Here is an 18,111-nt window from a genome sequence, read left to right as displayed (position 1 = left end):
CACTGTTTGTTTGTTTTTCTTTTTTGTTGATTTTACATCCCAGGTATTCTGTTATAACTGCAGCTGTGCTGTACATTAATTGGTTTGTTTCTTGCAGTGAATTGGTGCTTATACTTGCTATTGCAGTATTTGCATCTTTTAATGCTTGTGCTAGCTGTTTCTTTGGAACAAGCTTCAATGCAGGTAGCCTTATTCTGTTGTTTTTGTGCTGTTTTAGATGCTCAATTATTCTTTGTTTCAATTCTTTTATTTCTTTAGTTAGAGGGTTTTGTTCTTCCTGAGGAAGAGGTGCCTGGTTTCCAAATGAGAACAGTTGTATATCTCTACTGGATTCTTTCACTGCCAACTCCCCCTGTTTGCCTCTACATTCTGAATTACTTCTTGTAAGGCTTTGATTTCTTTGCCCTGGGTAAACCTTTGCAGTTCGTCTAATTCTGTTTCTGTAAATACTTTATTTCGTGTTATAAATCGGCGTTGATCTGCTAGTCTCTGTTCTGTTATTTCTGATTCTGGATGTTGTTCTTTCCAGAACTGGTGCATTCGTTTTAGATATCCTCGTCTTGTTGGACTTGATCTGTAGTAACAGATCATTATTTCTTTGTTTTCCATCACTGTGTATCTGCGACGGGTAAACACCTTTTCTTCCAGTAGTTCTGCAGCTGCTGGCCCTGGTTGCTCAGCCAACAGTCCTGAGTCCTGTAACCCATTTTTCACCAGATATCCAGGAACTCCAATATCTAGTGCGGACCTTGTTAACCCGGGCGACGTCCGAGCCGGTATGGCATTCTGAAATTTACGTCTCACCATATTTTTTTATGGGAGAGACACTCTTTGTCTGACTCCTCTGATGAGACCTGTCCAGTATGGTTGAACCTCTGGCATAGCTCTCATCTTCCTCAGAGTACACAAGCCCCACAACCACGTCAAGGTAGTGCCTCACTGGGGGTTGTTATTATTATTATTATTATTATTATTATTATTATTATTATTATTATTATTATTATTATTATTATTACTATACATGAAAAACAAGCAAAGATTTGATTGCATCATCATGGCCACCATCTTGACTTTTTGACCACATCCTTCAGACACCCCTGCACTGAGATAAGCATTAGGTCCACTGAATTTTGTGGACTCTTTCCAAACAGATATTTACAGGATGATACATGCTGCAGTGAGGAAAAAAATCAATTGATAAACAAATGGCTCTAGAGTAATCCTTGATTTATGATTCGCAATTGGGACTGGAAATTCCGTTGTAAGGTTGATGCAGTCATAAATAAGTCATCATGTGACCAGACCCACTTTTACGACTATTTTACCATGGTCATTAAGCAAATCTGGCTTTCCCCATTGACTTTGTTTGTCAGAAACCAGCTGGAAAGGTTATAATTTGCAATCAAGTGACCATAACTTTGAACAGTTGTAAAATGAAAGGTATAAGTGGAGAACTGCCAGTATTCAAAAACCTGTTGAATTGTGCTGGCAGAGAGGAGATAAGAGAGTAATATTTTTACTCTCCAATTCAGCAAATCCCTTTCTGAAAAAATCTTTTAAAATGTACAACTTCATCCCACTAGTTTCTATAGATGCGCTACAGATCATCGGCTGCGGTGCCCTCTTTTTTAGTTGCATACCAGTTTTGTGAAAAATGACAAATGATGACTGGAGCTGCATAGTCCCAGTATGCTCCAGAAGTGGATAGGCTTTAGGAACTGGGTCTCCCCAGTCCTGGTTTAATTAATGTCAAAGGGCTGTGCAAATTGTGAGTGATTCTTCAGATTGCATAGGAGTATGTATGAAGCACTTCTTTTTGAATTGTTAAAGTAACAAAATCATTTCCCAGGCTCTTTGGGACTCTGCTCCAGGCTGTCTTGGTATGCAAGTGAATCCATAGACGCTTTGCTCTTTACTACAGCACTTTACAAAGCAAAGGGTTTGTGCATGGACATGCTTGTGCAGATAATTGCAAGCAGCTTCTAAAGCATGAGCCTGGAAAAAGATATGGCTGCTTTAACAATAAAAAGGTGTTTCATACAGATTCCTGCATGTAGGACTAATGCATTAATTCAGCAATTGTTTGACATTACAATAACACTGAAAAAAAAGTAACTTATGACCACAACAGCATCCCCATGGCAACCTGATCAGAATTTAGGTGCTTGGCAAACAGCTTGTATTTACAATGTTAGTTGCATTCTGGGGCCCTGTGATCACCATTTGTGACCTTCCCAGCCACTTTCAACAAGCAAAGTCAATGGGAGAAGCCACATCTTCTTAAAGACTGTGTGATTTATTTAACAAGTGGAAGAATTTGCTTAACAATGATGGCAAAAAAGCTTGTAAAATTGGACATGACTCACTTAACAACCATCTTGTTTAGTAACAGAAATTGGGTGCCAATTGTGGTCATACTGAGGGAAGTTAGCCCCTCCAGAAGGAAATATTAAAAAGGAAAATATATTTTTCACTAAAAGGATTTTTTGGAAAGCAGAAACCAAACCTGGCCCCAAATTTCTTTGTCCCAAGCAAGAGCTAGCCTCATACAAATGCAAATATAAAACCATTAGTGTTATGTCCCGAGCCTTGCAAACGGCTCGGGCGTTTGCAGGCAGTCCCGGGCAGGTGCAAAGCTGCCCGGGACCAGACAGGCTGTCGCCAGCGCCGTGCGCATGCGCGGGTGCTGGCGCGGGAAAAGTAACCCATTTACCCGGGAGTTGCCTATATAAGAGGCTGCGAGGCGTTTGGGCGAGGCTGAAGCCATCTTCCTGTAAGCTGAACGCTGAATAAAAGAAACTGAGAACTCCAGCTGCTTCTCGTGTCTGTTTTCCCGCCACGGACTCAACACTGGCGACGAAGGTGGGATGCCTTGCACTACCTGGAAAGGAAGAAGTGTAAGCTTACCCAAGGAGTCCTGAGCGGCGAAAGAGGAACGGCGTCGACTCGGCAGCTGCCCGCCAATCCGGTGCGCATTCGGGGGTAGGCTGGCTGATAGACCCGTCTCCTGAAGATCCGAAGATGGCGAAAATCGGAAGGCTTTCGGAATTCGACGTCTCACATCCAGAGCGGTGGGAGTCCTACGTATCCAGAATGGAGAACTACTTCAAGGCAAACCAAGTGAGGGAAGATAGCTTGAAGGCTGCCACCCTGCTTTGCGTTTGCGGCCAAGACGCCTTCGAAATCGCAGAAAACCTTGCAGCACCTGTCCCAGTAGAGTCTGTAAGCTACGCAGACCTGAAGAAGCTGCTGAAGGAGCACTTCCACCCAAGGTGTCCGTTATCTCATGGCGCCACACCTTCGAACAAAGGGATCAACGGTCCGGTGAGTCAGCCAAGGAATACATCGCCGCGTTACGGAAGGCCGCCAAGCCCTGCGAGTTCAAGGACTCGAGGAACGACTGAGGGACCGATTCGTGTGCGGGTTAAGGCATCGCGAGCTACAACAGAGACTTTTCGCAAAGGAAGAATTATCCTTCCAAGACGCCTTAAGGGAAGTCACCGCAGAAGAAGCAGCAGGCGGCGCCGTCAAAAACATGCGGCCGATCAGAAACAGTGCAGAGGGTGCGTCCGTGCACCAGGAAGACGTCCGACGAAACTCCGAGGAGGATCCGGACGAGGAAGTCGACCGTCTACACCCTGCGAAGGAAGAGAACCAGAAGGGAAGCTCTTCGGCTCCGCTCAAGTGCATCGGCTGTGGAGGTCGCCACAGGAGAACCGACTGCAAGTTCCGCTCCGCTACCTGCCGGGCATGCGGTAAACAAGGGCACATTGCAGCTGTGTGCCTGGGCCGACGAAAGGCACAACCCCAAGAAGAACGCCTGAAGGGTACCAGATTCCCCAGCCAGAATAGGGTAGGTTTTTGCGCTTCGCGAAGAAGCATCTGTAGAACAGGCACACACAAGCCCATGAAGAAAAAGCTGTCACTCAACGTGAAGCTACAAGGGGTTCCATTATCTATGGAACTAGACACAGGGTCTGCCCTGTCCATCATTTCATTGCATACATTTAGGAAGATTTGTTCCAGAAGTGGGTCTAAGGCCAAGTTAAGGCCTTCTGATATTGTATTAACAGATTTTCAGAACTCAAGAGTGTGTGTTAAGGGGGAGGCCACCCTTAACGTGCAATACAAGAGTTTTGAAGGTCCACTAGACTTATTAGTAGTAGGGGGTGAACGAACGAGTCTCATAGGACTCGATTGGTTTGAGGCCCTGGGGATACACGTCACAGGACTCAACAGCTTACAAACACTCGACCTACAGGAAGTCTGCAAAGAATTTGCAGATGTTTTCAGCCCCCAGCTGGGCACATTCAAAGGACCACCTGTGTCCTTAAAGCTAGACCCCACTGTCACTCCCATTAGGATTAAAGCAAGAAGGGTCCCTTTTGCTTTAAAAAGTAAGATTGACACTGAACTAGACAAACTAATCCAACAGGGAATCCTAGAACCTGTTGATTCCAGCCCGTGGGAGACCCCCATTGTCACGCCTCTAAAGGCAAATGGGGACATTCGCATTTGTGCTGATTACAAATGCACACTCAATAAGGCATTGCAGCAACATGCCTATCCTGTTCCTGTGGTCAGTCACATCCTGGCCTCTCTCAAGGGGGGGCGTGTTTTTGCAAAGCTTGACCTAGCTCAAGCATATCAACAGCTGCCTGTTGATGATGATGCTGCCATAGCTCAGACCATTGTGACCCACAGGGGAGCCTTTAAAGTAAAAAGGCTACAGTTTGGAGTAAATGTCGCTCCTGGGATTTTCCAAAGCGTAATGGAAAACACACTACGAGGTATACCAGGGGTCTGCCCCTACTTTGACGATGTCTTGATTGCAGGAGACTCCACACACATTCTAGCTGAAAGGCTTAGGGCTGTCCTGTTAAGATTCAGGAAATCAGGCCTCAAGCTCAGAAAAGACAAATGCCAGATTGGGGTGCCTTCTACTGAATTTCTGGGATTCAAAATTGATGCTGCTGGGATTCATCCTGCTGAATCCAAACTAACTGCTATTTTAGATGCACCCAGGCCAAAGTCTAAGGCCGAACTTCAGGCCTTTCTAGGCCTCCTGAATTTCTACAATTCTTTTCTTCCACATAAAGCTAGTGTAGCTGAGCCTCTTCACAGGCTACTAGACAAACAGGCTGTGTGGCTGTGGTCACAAGCGCATGAGGCTTGCTTTAAAGAAGTCAAGGCCTTGCTCACTTCTAACAGTGTTCTTGCACATTTCAACGAGTCTCTCCCTGTGTGCATCGCTTGTGATGCGTCCCCCTACGGGGTTGGAGCTGTCCTGAGTCACCTCAGGTCTGATGGAACTCAGGTTCCTATTGCATACTACTCCAGAACACTGTCTTCTGCCGAGCGCAACTACGCTCAGATAGACAGGGAGGCTCTGGCTGTTGTTGCTGGAATTAAAAAATTCCACGATTTTCTATATGGCAGGCATTTCACGGTCTTCACTGACCATAAGCCTCTGCTGGGACTGTTTACCACACGTAAGCAGACTCCCCACATCATTTCCCCTAGAATGCTTAGGTGGTCTATTTTTTTGTCTGCATATGATTTTTCATTACTCCACAAGCCTGGGAAAGAAATGGGCCATGCTGATGGCCTCAGTAGGTTGCCTCTGCCAGTAGTAGAAGCTGACCCCGCGCCAGCTGTCAACATTCTATCAATCCAAGCCTTGCCCGAGCTCCCTCTTAGTGCCAGGGATGTTACCGCTGAAACAGGTACAGATCACACACTTTCACGTGTCCGCTCCTGGGTCCTGTCCGGGTGGCCTGAGCACTGCCCTAGTCCTGAGTTTCAGAGTTTCTGGTCCAAAAGAAACGAACTGTCCCTTTCTCAGGGTTGTCTGCTTTGGGGAAACAGAGTTGTCATTCCCACCTCAATGAGGACTAGGGTCTTAGAATCCCTCCACGAGGGTCATCCTGGCATTGTTCGTATGAAGGCTCTTGCACGAAGCCACTTGTGGTGGCCTGGTTTAGATAAAGATATTGAGGCTAAGGTACACGCATGCCACCTGTGCCAACGATCTCGCCCAGAGATGCCCCAAGCTCCTGTGCATAGATGGGAGGAAACACAGTCCCCATGGTCTAGGGTGCACATTGACTACGCTGGGCCCTTTCAGGGCCAGTTCTTCTTGGTCCTTGTTGACAGCCATTCAAAATGGCTTGAGGTTGTGCCTGTCTCATCCACCACCACTGCAAAGACTATTCGGGTACTGAGGGGGATTTTTGCTGCACACGGGCTGCCAGATGTCATTGTGTCCGACAACGGCCCTCAATTCACCTCCTCCGAATTCCAAGCTTTCTTACAGGCAAACCTGATTCGTCATGCCACGTCTGCGCCTTTTCACCCGTCCACCAACGGTATGGCTGAACGCATGGTGCGCATCGCAAAGGACGCCTTGAAGAGACTCACCTACGGGGACTGGCATCACAGGTTGGCTGACTTTCTCCTTTCTTATCGCACCACACCGTCCACTTCTACAGGGAGAAGTCCAGCTGAACTTCGTTGGGGGCGCCAACTTACTACTAGACTTGACCGGTTGCATCCGGACAGACTGCCTTCATCTACCTCACATCCTAGGGCACCTAGACAACTACTTGTGGGTGCCCCGGTTTGGGCTCGCAATTACGGCCTGGTCATACATGGGTCCCCGCTTCTGTGTCCAGGATCACAGGTCCTCTCTCCTACGAGGTTGCCCTGGACAACGGTCGTGTCCTGCGTCGGCACATCGACCAACTCGCTCTAGGCGAGACTTTTCTGCTGAGACTCCTGGGTCTTTTCCAGGGGGGGAGGGGGACCCTTTGGAGCAAAGGGAAGGGCAAGAGCTACTGCCCATCTCCACTGAGGGAGCCACAAACGGCTCATCCCAAGGTTCTGCAATTGCTCCGAAAAGAAAGTCATGGAGCTTACCCACACAACAGGCACTCACGCCTACTCCAGCCAGGGAGTCACCCCGGGGGCATACTCACTTTCCACACACATCACACAGCACTCCAGCAACGGAGGATACCCGGGGGCATCCCAACAAATCATTCCCCGCAAGAGAGCTGGCACACAATTCCCAAGGTTGGCCTGACCTTACCCCAAATCCTACAGGGGGTCAAACATACACAGAGTTAGTCGAGGAACCAAGTCCCGACTACAACAACCCTAGCACAAATCAGGGAACACCTGAGTTTTGGGAAAGTAAAGAAACCCACACGAGCCCGAACACAGAATGGGGTTCAGGGAATGGACAGCCTCCTGACAGGTCTTGGACTGACCTAGGAGGTTCTACAGAGACGCCCAGCAGCGGCTATCACTTCAAGGGGCCTGAGGGTCTACAGCTAGGTAGGTCAACCAGGTCACAAAGTAACAGAAGCCCTGGCCTGACGAGCCCGGTGGGCAAGCAAGCAGGCCAGGCATCGGGGCACAGTCCTTGGAAGACACCAGGGCACAATAGAGAGAACAGGCTCATGCCTCCCTCCAGTCAGGGGACTTATGCCAGTAACCCAGAGCTAAGAAGGTCACAGAGAGCAAAGAAATCTCCTAAGTATCTAGAAGATTACATAACATTGCTGGCAAGGCAAAAGCCAGTAATCAGTGGGAGCACTGGGGAGCAAAATGTCATATAAAATAAATGTTGTATGTTGGTAGTAGTTTTAGCCCGGGGGAAAGGGGTGTTATGTCCCGAGCCTTTGCAAACGGCTCGGGCGTTTGCAGGCAGTCCCGGGCAGGTGCAAAGCTGCCCGGGACCAGACAGGCTGTCGCCAGCGCCGTGCGCATGCGCGGGTGCTGGCGCGGGAAAAGTAACCCATTTACCCGGGAGTTGCCTATATAAGAGGCTGCGAGGCGTTTGGGCGAGGCTGAAGCCATCTTCCTGTAAGCTGAACGCTGAATAAATGAAACTGAGAACTCCAGCTGCTTCTCGTGTCTGTTTTCCCACCACGGACTCAACAATTAGGAAGGTTGGAGCCAGGGAACTCAAGACAAAGAAACTCTTAAGAGTCATTAGCCCAGCCCCAGGGAAGCAGGAGATGACTTTTAATAGGACTAACCCATTACCATCAAGTATACCATAGAGGCACACCTAAACTCAGGTCAGAATACGTGACACAGGAAACAGTCTCAAAGTTCATGCCACAGGAACAGGAAACTATTCTAAACAAAAGGCTAGAGGGGATATAAAAACCTACAACACCATGTGCTCAGCCCTTCTCTCCTCTGCTCTTTCCTGAAGAACCATCTTTCTGCTTCTTCAATAAACTGTAACCTTCTTCCCAAAGCAGTTGCCATGTTTGCTTATTTGTTCCCGGCTTGGATGAACCAGGATGAAGACTTTACTTCTAACAATACGTTGAGGACTCCCTGTGTAGGAACAGATCTGTGGAAAGGGTTGGGTATTAAAATGTTGGATATGTTCCTCTTTGATTGCTCCTAAAATGTTGAGTGGAAAATGTATTTATGTTTCACCTGTATTGTGATTTTACTAAAATTGCATCTGATGCTTCCTCCAAATCCTTGTAATGCACACCAGTGGACCCTTCCACAATTTGGACATTGGGTTGTGGTGGTCCTTCCTGCATGTTCTTTCAAAAGATTTGCACAGCTCTGACATATTATGCTAATTCTGGTGTTGGGACTCATCTGCATGATCAAAGGCTATTGCCAATTCAATGAAAGCACTATTCCACCACTGTGATACAGGTTCTAGTCGTTTATGCAAAGTGCACCTACAAAAGGGGCAGAGCATGCATCACAATGGCATGATATTGTTTCCATCATATGCCCTTCTTGATCTTTCTACATAATGTTCTCATGAAATATTAAAAGATGCATAAACTAAAATGCATTTTAAGCTTGCCTAAGAAATGTTATATTTCTTTATGCTGGTGAGAGAATAAACTTGTCTTATGTTAATGAAGTTTGAGAGTAAACAGGCAGACTTTTCAAGTGTTCTTCTAAAGCTTCTTTTGGTATTAGATGACCGTGCCATATTCACTATTAGTAATACTTTGATGAGTACCAACATCCAGCATTAGCTTGCAAAAATGGTAGCTGAGTTTGATGCATTTTTAGTTAGTGGCTGGAGGTGAGCAAATTTAGTTGAGTTCAGAAACATATGTGAGGCATCAATTTCAACAAGTGTGGGGGGACATGGGGAGCATTGATGATGTATGAAAAATGTCTGTGAATATAAATACTTGTTGCATTATTCTCTAAAGCTAAACCTTGCCTCTGCAGGCAAAGAGTCTCCAACTGAAGCTACCTGGGGTTCAATAAGAACATATAAATAAAACATAAAAATGAAGTCAGCTTCATTTGAACAACATGGAGTATGGAACAATTGATGGCATTTTGGATGGTTAGATAAATTTTCTGTAACATAGCAAAGGCAGTGGGAACAAATATATGCATCTTCAGTGGTTTTGTAGCTTTCTTTCCAACCAGTCATAATTCATTAAAACTAAATTAGATATGTAACTGTGTTTATTTACAGAACTTCTGCTTTGGCCTTTAACAAGTTTAACAAACCTGGATTAGCAGGTTGGCTACCACAGACAATTCAACAGCTAACAACAGTAATAGTAGTTATGGATTCAGGTTAAAATAATATCCTACTCTTGAATCTATCAGTTGCTATTTATTATATTTCATTTCTATACTACCAAATCTACCCAACTTCTTCTCTAGATGCCACTTTGATGATGACTACCTGAACTCATAAGTTACACTTAGGTTTTTTTGTCTTTTTGTTGGAAAACCCAGCCTGAAACAGCCAGTTCATATATCAGATATCTCTTGCCAAACATCCAGGTAGTAAGTACAGCTAGCGACCATTCAAAGTTATAACAGCACTAGAAAAAGTGACTTATGACAGTTTTTCACACTTATGACTGTTGTAGCATCCCCATGGTCATGTGATCAAAATTCAGATGCTTGGCAACTGACTCTATTTATGACTGTTGCAGTGTCCCAGGGTCATGTGATCCCCTTTTGTGAGCTTCTGACAAGCAAAGTCAATGGGAAAGCCAGATAGAGTTAACAACCACGTTACTGACTTAACAACTGCAGTGATTCACTTAACAACTGTGGCAAGAAAGGTTGTGAAATGGGGCAGAATTCACTTAACAAATGTCTCACTTAGCAACATAAATTTTGGGATCAATTATGGTCATAAGTCAAGGACTACCTGTACAGTCTTTCAGGTACCTAAGCAGCAGATTAATTTACTAAAAATTCCAAAATTCAATGAGTTCAAACTTCTCTGAAGAGGCTACCCTTATTCTGCTGAATGTAAATTGTTGTGAGCAGCCCTGGTCTTCTCCAAGTCATCCTTGTGATGTCACTGAACATCTGGTCTCCACAAATATTGTAATGGGCTGTGTGTGATATAGTGTGCTCATTAGCAGTATCCACACTAAACATTCCGGGTGAACCGAAATCCTGTACTATTAAGACTTAAATCTACCAGAAATTTCACATTTACAGGACATCTCTCTGTACAGATAATCAGATTTTTCTTGTGGAGAATGATTCTGTATTTGTGCCTCCAGTAGCAATCACTTTCCTTGTGCATGTTAAGTTCAGAATTGGAATGCATAACCTGAATAATGTTAGAAAAGATTTCATAGAGTCTTAACATAAAGGATATCAACATATTGAATTTTTTCTACATCTCACCCCTAATTTAGTTGGAAAGGGACCATAGCTCAGTAGTAAATACCTGCTTTGTATTAAGAAAGCGCTATTTGTGATAGAGTTACCATATCTGGAATGCAAAAATCTATACAACATTAGGTAGCAGTGAAGAGATATAAAACACCTGTGCCATCTCCAGTTAAAAGAGTGACAAGCAAGAAATAGTTGTGTGTGAGACCCTGAAAAGCCATTGCTGAATTACAATCAGCCGAGTCCATAATTCTTGCAAAACGTATAAACATAGGCAACTGCAGCAAACTGAGATTTATTGATTCATTTAATTATTTAATTTACAAGTCAACTGAAATCGTATCGACATACTGACAAGTGTAAGATGATGTCATGACGCGAGCTCCACCCTTACATATTTATGTCCTACTGTCAGACACAAGTATAAGTTGTTTTGTCTCAAGATACCGTGTTTCATCATTGCCTGCCTCTTTGCAGATGCTCCTTTGCACTCTGCCTGCCGCTTTGCAGATGCCTACAAACACAAAACAGTGGAAACTTTGAGAAAATGCCAACCATTTCAAAATGTCGGCTGTTGGGGGATGGGAAGTGAATGTTAAGGTGGCAGCTATGGAATCATGCCTGATCTGAAAATGGCTGCTATCCAGTATTTATGTAACCAACAAAAACAGCAGAACCACTAAATGGTATAAATATGGAAGACTTCAGTTAAAGATGTTTGAAATTCAGTGTAAACTGCCTGACATAGAAAACAGCTGACAAGGAAAAAAAAAATCTTGACAGTGCTAAAAAAGATAATATATTTGTTGGTTTTCTGAGACTTTTTGAGAATGAAGTCCCTTTTTGATCTGCTGCAAATCCCCTGTGGATTGGTAAGCAAAAAAAGAAGGAATGTTTTCAAAATAGAGCAGAATTTTTCAGTGGCAAATAGGCAGCTGGCCAAAATGATGGCAACTTGTTAGAAAATCCTGTCTTCTTATCTGCAAAAGATGTTCCTACAAAAGATGCATAATTTTTCTTTATAATTATTGCTTTTCCCCCTTTCTTCCAAAGTCAAGTCTTATAGATGCCAACTAAATATTATGTCAATGATACTTTCTTCTGGATAAATGGCCTATCTGAGCCCCCAAACTTTTTTGGGTCAGAAGGCATAATTGTAATTTTAACAACATGCTTGGGCACTCCAACAAAATGGCAGCCAAGGGGAGAGGAGGGGTAATCACAAAGCTCCTGTTTATCAGAAATTTAGTTTACTTGTCACCCATTTTAGTCTCCCATGATGACTTCTACCACTTCAACTTACTTTTGATTTTTTGATTTTTGATTTTTGTGGTGAAAAGGGGGCTGAATGGGCACCTTTCCAGATAAAGTTGTGAGCTATAGCCTTCTATAATTTTTATTTATTAAAAATGGCTCTGAGGTTTGTGTGGTACTCAGAGGTGTTTTGTGGAATGAAAATAATGGCTGAGGTTGGCACTTGCTTTGCAGCCTATTCGCTTCCAATTTAATTAGAAATCTTTTAAAAAGTCAGGTAGAGCATGGAACCATTCTGGTGCCAAGGGGGTGTGCCACTGGATACTATATCAGGGATCTAAGAATTGATTACTTGTTTACTATAATTTTTGAAATATTAAATTATGAAAATAAAAAATATCTGAAATGAAAATACTGACCTTAGAAAAGAAATACACCAAAGCAAAATGTAAAAGTTGTTTTAATCAGTAACTTTAAAATATTATTTCTACAAAACATATGGCTGAACATTATCATTAAGATGTTCATTCCGATAATAAATAAACAATGCCCAATATTCTACAAACTTATTATGTAACTGGCATCCTTCCCAAACCTTATATAATACATGCGGGTATGATTTTGGCTATTTGCCAAATCTTTCTCACATAGCCATTAATCTTACGAGCTGATCCTTTTTGCTGGTTGCTGCCAAATTTAATCTTGATTGCACATTAAAGGTTAATAATAAATTTGAGATCACATGTCTTAACCTTTTGAGAGAATTACAGAAAAAAAGGGAGAGGAGGTTGGGGATGCAAAAGATAATTTGTGACCAGTACTGTAATATCTTTAATAAATCTGATAAGTCATTTTCAACTACATTGACTAGAAATGATTTGAGCTGTAGGTTCCCATATTCAGGAGGAGGCATCAGTTTAAGAAGATCTGAATTAGATCACAGCTGGTCTGCCAGTATTATTTATATGGGAACAACCTCAAATGGGGTTTAGTTCTATAAAGAAAAAAAACCCCTCTACCAATAACCTGAATTAATTAGAAACATCAAAATGATAGCATAAAGGACAAAGTTATACTTTATTTAAAAAATAAATGTGCTTTTCCATCCTTTATATAAAGTGGCAGTTAAAAGCATTTATGGGCAAAGTTACAAGGCAGAAAGGACTAATTTCCATCAGATCAATGATTTGGCATTGGCAGGGCATGGTATGGCAATAGCTCAGTGTGGATGGAGCCAGGATTTCAGGCGTGTAAAGCTTAGGGGTTCTTAAGTTTTGTGCCATCACACTTCCCTTTAGTGTAAAATCTCTCTCTCTCTCTCTCTCTCTCCCTCTCTCCTTCTTCCTCTCCCCTCCCCCCTCTCATTCTGAACATTTTGAAAAGGATATAAAAACTAGCACAAACTAATATAAAGTAAGAAAAGGAAAAGAAAGAAAGAGACATCAAAGGAAACTGCAGGAAAGAAAAAAGTAAAAAAAAATTATGGTACTTATGGTTACAACTGATCTCTCTTTTTTCTATAATCTATTCTGTTTAATCATCCACACCATAAATCATAAATTTCTTTTTCCCCATTTCACAGAAAAAGTCTTTAACAGCTTTCCAGTCAGCTATAAATGTAGAAATTGTCTTTTTTTCTAATCAAAGAAGTCAATTTTGCCATCTCAGCAATTTCTGTCATTTCCCCCAGCCATTCCTCCATTATGGATAATGCCACAATATCTTTGGTGTAATCTTAATCTGCAGATGTTCCCTAAAAATCCAACACCACAATGAACATAAATGCACAATAAAAAACAACGGAACTGAACTTGGGGAAAGGTAGATTTTTGTACAACTAAAAGGTTCTTCACACCTCTGGACTCTCTCTGCTTCTTCCCAAAGCTCAACATTTGGGAACATTTGATTTAAAGACATGCCTTAAGCATTTGGAAGTTTCCACCCATTTTGCTGCTAAAAGCTCCCCAAACTGCCTCCCTCCCTCAACAGGGCTGCAACAGCAACTGAAGGATGCTGGCAGGCTGCTCAGAGTCCATGGGTCCTGTTGCGTCCTTGGCGGGAAAACAGACACGAGAAGCAGCTGGAGTTCTCAGTTTCTTTTATTCAGCGTTCAGCTTACAGGAAGATGGCTTCAGCCTCGCCCAAACGCCTCGCAGCCTCTTATATAGGCAACTCCCGGGTAAATGGGTTACTTTTCCCGCGCCAGCACCCGCGCATGCGCACGGCGCTGGCGACAGCCTGTCTGGTCCCGGGCAGCTTTGCACCTGCCCGGGACTGCCTGCAAACGCCCGAGCCGTTTGCAAGGCTCGGGACATAACACCCCTTTCCCCCGGGCTAAAACTACTACCAACATACAACATTTATTTTACACGACATTTTGCTCCCCAGTGCTCCCACTGTTTACTGGCTTTTGCCTTGCCAGCAATGTTATGTAATCTTCTAGGTACTTAGGAGATTTCTTTGCTCTCTGTGACCTTCTTAGCTCTGGGTTACTGGCATAAGTCCCCTGACTGGAGGGAGGCGTGAGCCTGTTCTCTCTATTGTGCCCTGGTGTCTTCCAAGGACTGTGCCCCGATGCCTGGCCTGCTTGCTTGCCCACCGGGCTTGTCAGGCCAGGGCTTCTGTTGCTTTGTGACCTGGTTGTCCTACCTAGCTGTAGACCCTCAGGCCCCTTGAAGTGATAGCCACTGCTGGGCGTCTCTGTAGAACCTCCTAAGTCAGTCCAAGACCTGTCAGGAGGCTGTCCATTCCCTGAACCCCATTCTGTGCTCGGGCTCGTGTGGGTTTCTGTACTTTCCAAAACTCAGGTGTTCCCTGATTTGTGCTAGGGTTGTTGTAGTCGGGACTTGGTTCCTCGACTAGCTCTGTGTATGTTTGACCCCCTGTAGGATTTGGGGTAAGGTCAGGCCAACTTTGGGGATTGTGTGCCAGCTCTCTTGCGGGGAATGATTTGTTGGGATGCCCCCGGGTATCCTCCGTGACTGGAGTGCTGTGTGAAGTGTGTGGAACGTGAGTATGCCCCCGGGGTGACTCCCTGGCTGGAGTAGGCGTGAGTGCCTGTTGTGTGGGTAAGCTCCATGACTTCCTTTTCGGAGCAATTGCGGAATCTTGGGACGGGCCGTTTGTGGCTCCCTCCGTGGAGATGGGCAGTAACTCTTGCCCTTCCCTTTGCTCCAAAGGGTCCCCCTCCCCCCCTGGAAAAGACCCAGGAGTCTCAGCAGAAAAGTCTCGCCTAGAGCGAAGTTGGTCGATGTGCCGACGCAGGACACGACCGTTGTCCAGGGCAACCTCGTAGGAGAGAGGACCTGTGATCCTGGACACAGAAGCGGGGACCCATGTATGACCAGGCCCGTAATTGCGAGCCCAAACCGGGGCACCCACAAGTAGTTGTCTAGGTGCCCTAGGAATGTGAGGTAGATGAAGGCAGTCTGTCCGGATGCAACCGGTCAAGCTTAGTAGTAAGTTGCGCCCCCAACGAAGTTCAGCTGGGCTTCTCCCTGTAGAAGTGGACGGTGTGGTGCGATAAGAAAGGAGAAAGTCAGCCAACCTGTGATGCCAGTCCCCGTAGGTGAGTCTTTTCAATGCGTCCTTTGTGATGCGTTCAGCCATACCGTTGGTGGACGGGTGGAAAGGTGCAGACGTGGCATGATGAATCATGTTAGCCTGTAAGAAAGCTTGGAATTCGGAGGAAGTGAATTGAGGGCCGTTGTCAGACACAATGACATCTGGCAGCCCGTGTGCAGCAAAAATCCCCCTCAGTACCTGAATAGTCTTTGCAGTGGTGGTGGATGAGACAGGTACAACCTCAAGCCATTTTGAATGGCTGTCAACAAGGACCAAGAAGAACTGGCCCTGAAAGGGCCCAGCGTAGTCAATGTGCACCCTAGACCATGGGGACTGTGTTTCCTCCCATCTATGCACAGGAGCTTGGGGCATCTCTGGGCGAGATCGTTGGCACAGGTGGCATGCGTGCACCTTAGCCTCAATATCTTTATCTAAAGCAGGCCACCACAAGTGGCTGCGTGCAAGAGCCTTCATACGAACAATGCCAGGATGACCCTCGTGGAGGGATTCTAAGACCCTAGTCCTCATTGAGGTGGGAATGACAACTCTGTTTCCCCAAAGCAGACAACCCTGAGAAAGGGACAGTTCGTTTCTTTTGGACCAGAAACTCTGAAACTCAGGACTAGGGCAGTGCTCAGGCCACCCGGACAGGACCCAGGAGCGGACACGTGAAAGTGTGTGATCTGTACCTGTTTCAGCGGTAACATCCCTGGCACTAAGAGGGAGCTCGGGCAAGGCTTGGATTGATAGAATGTTGACAGCTGGCGCGGGGTCAGCTTCTACTACTGGCAGAGGCAACCTACTGAGGCCATCAGCATGGCCCATTTCTTTCCCAGGCTTGTGGAGTAATGAAAAATCATATGCAGACAAAAAAATAGACCACCTAAGCATTCTAGGGGAAATGATGTGGGGAGTCTGCTTACGTGTGGTAAACAGTCCCAGCAGAGGCTTATGGTCAGTGAAGACCGTGAAATGCCTGCCATATAGAAAATCGTGGAATTTTTTAATTCCAGCAACAACAGCCAGAGCCTCCCTGTCTATCTGAGCGTAGTTGCGCTCGGCAGAAGACAGTGTTCTGGAGTAGTATGCAATAGGAACCTGAGTTCCATCAGACCTGAGGTGACTCAGGACAGCTCCAACCCCGTAGGGGGATGCATCACAAGCGATGCACACAGGGAGAGACTCGTTGAAATGTGCAAGAACACTGTTAGAAGTGAGCAAGGCCTTGACTTCTTTAAAGCAAGCCTCATGTGCTTGTGACCACAGCCACACAGCTTGTTTGTCTAGTAGCCTGTGAAGAGGCTCAGCTACACTAGCTTTATGTGGAAGAAAAGAATTGTAGAAATTCAGGAGGCCTAGGAAGGCCTGAAGTTCGGCCTTAGACTTTGGCCTGGGTGCTTCTAAAATAGCAGTTAGTTTGGATTCAGCAGGATGAATCCCAGCAGCATCAATTTTGAATCCCAGAAATTCAGTAGAAGGCACCCCGATCTTGCATTTGTCTTTTCTGAGCTTGAGGCCTGATTCCCTGAATCTTAACAGGACAGCCCTAAGTCTTTCAGCTAGAATGTGTGTGGAGTCTCCTGCAATCAAGACATCGTCAAAGTAGGGGCAGACCCCTGGTATACCTCGTAGTGTGTTTTCCATTACGCTTTGGAAAATCCCAGGAGCGACATTTACTCCAAACTGTAGCCTTTTTACTTTAAAGGCTCCCCTGTGGGTCACAATGGTCTGAGCTATGGCAGCATCATCATCAACAGGCAGCTGTTGATATGCTTGAGCTAGGTCAAGCTTTGCAAAAACACGCCCCCCCCTTGAGAGAGGCCAGGATGTGACTGACCACAGGAACAGGATAGGCATGTTGCTGCAATGCCTTATTGAGTGTGCATTTGTAATCAGCACAAATGCGAATGTCCCCATTTGCCTTTAGAGGCGTGACAATGGGGGTCTCCCACGGGCTGGAATCAACAGGTTCTAGGATTCCCTGTTGGATTAGTTTGTCTAGTTCAGTGTCAATCTTACTTTTTAAAGCAAAAGGGACCCTTCTTGCTTTAATCCTAATGGGAGTGACAGTGGGGTCTAGCTTTAAGGACACAGGTGGTCCTTTGAATGTGCCCAGCTGGGGGCTGAAAACATCTGCAAATTCTTTGCAGACTTCCTGTAGGTCGAGTGTTTGTAAGCTGTTGAGTCCTGTGACGTGTATCCCCAGGGCCTCAAACCAATCGAGTCCTATGAGACTCGTTCGTTCACCCCCTACTACTAATAAGTCTAGTGGACCTTCAAAACTCTTGTATTGCACGTTAAGGGTGGCCTCCCCCTTAACACACACTCTTGAGTTCTGAAAATCTGTTAATACAATATCAGAAGCCTTAACTTGGCCTTAGACCCACTACTGGAACAAATCTTCCTAAATGTATGCAATGAAATGATGGAACAGGGCAGACCCTGTGTCTAGTTCCATAGATAATGGAACCCCTTGTAGCTTCACGTTGAGTGACAGCTTTTTCTTCATGGGCTTGTGTGTGCCTGTTCTACAGATGCTTCTTCGCGAAGCGCAAAACCCTACCCTATTCTGGCTGGGGAATCTGGTACCTTTCAGGCGTTCTTCTTGGGTTGTGCCTTTCGTCGGCCCAGACA

Source organism: Crotalus tigris, unplaced genomic scaffold (assembly GCF_016545835.1).
Source record: "Crotalus tigris isolate CLP2741 ecotype Arizona unplaced genomic scaffold, ASM1654583v1 scf7180000017577.548942, whole genome shotgun sequence".
Taxonomy (NCBI): domain Eukaryota; kingdom Metazoa; phylum Chordata; class Lepidosauria; order Squamata; family Viperidae; genus Crotalus; species Crotalus tigris.
This window is presented reverse-complemented; position numbering follows the sequence as displayed.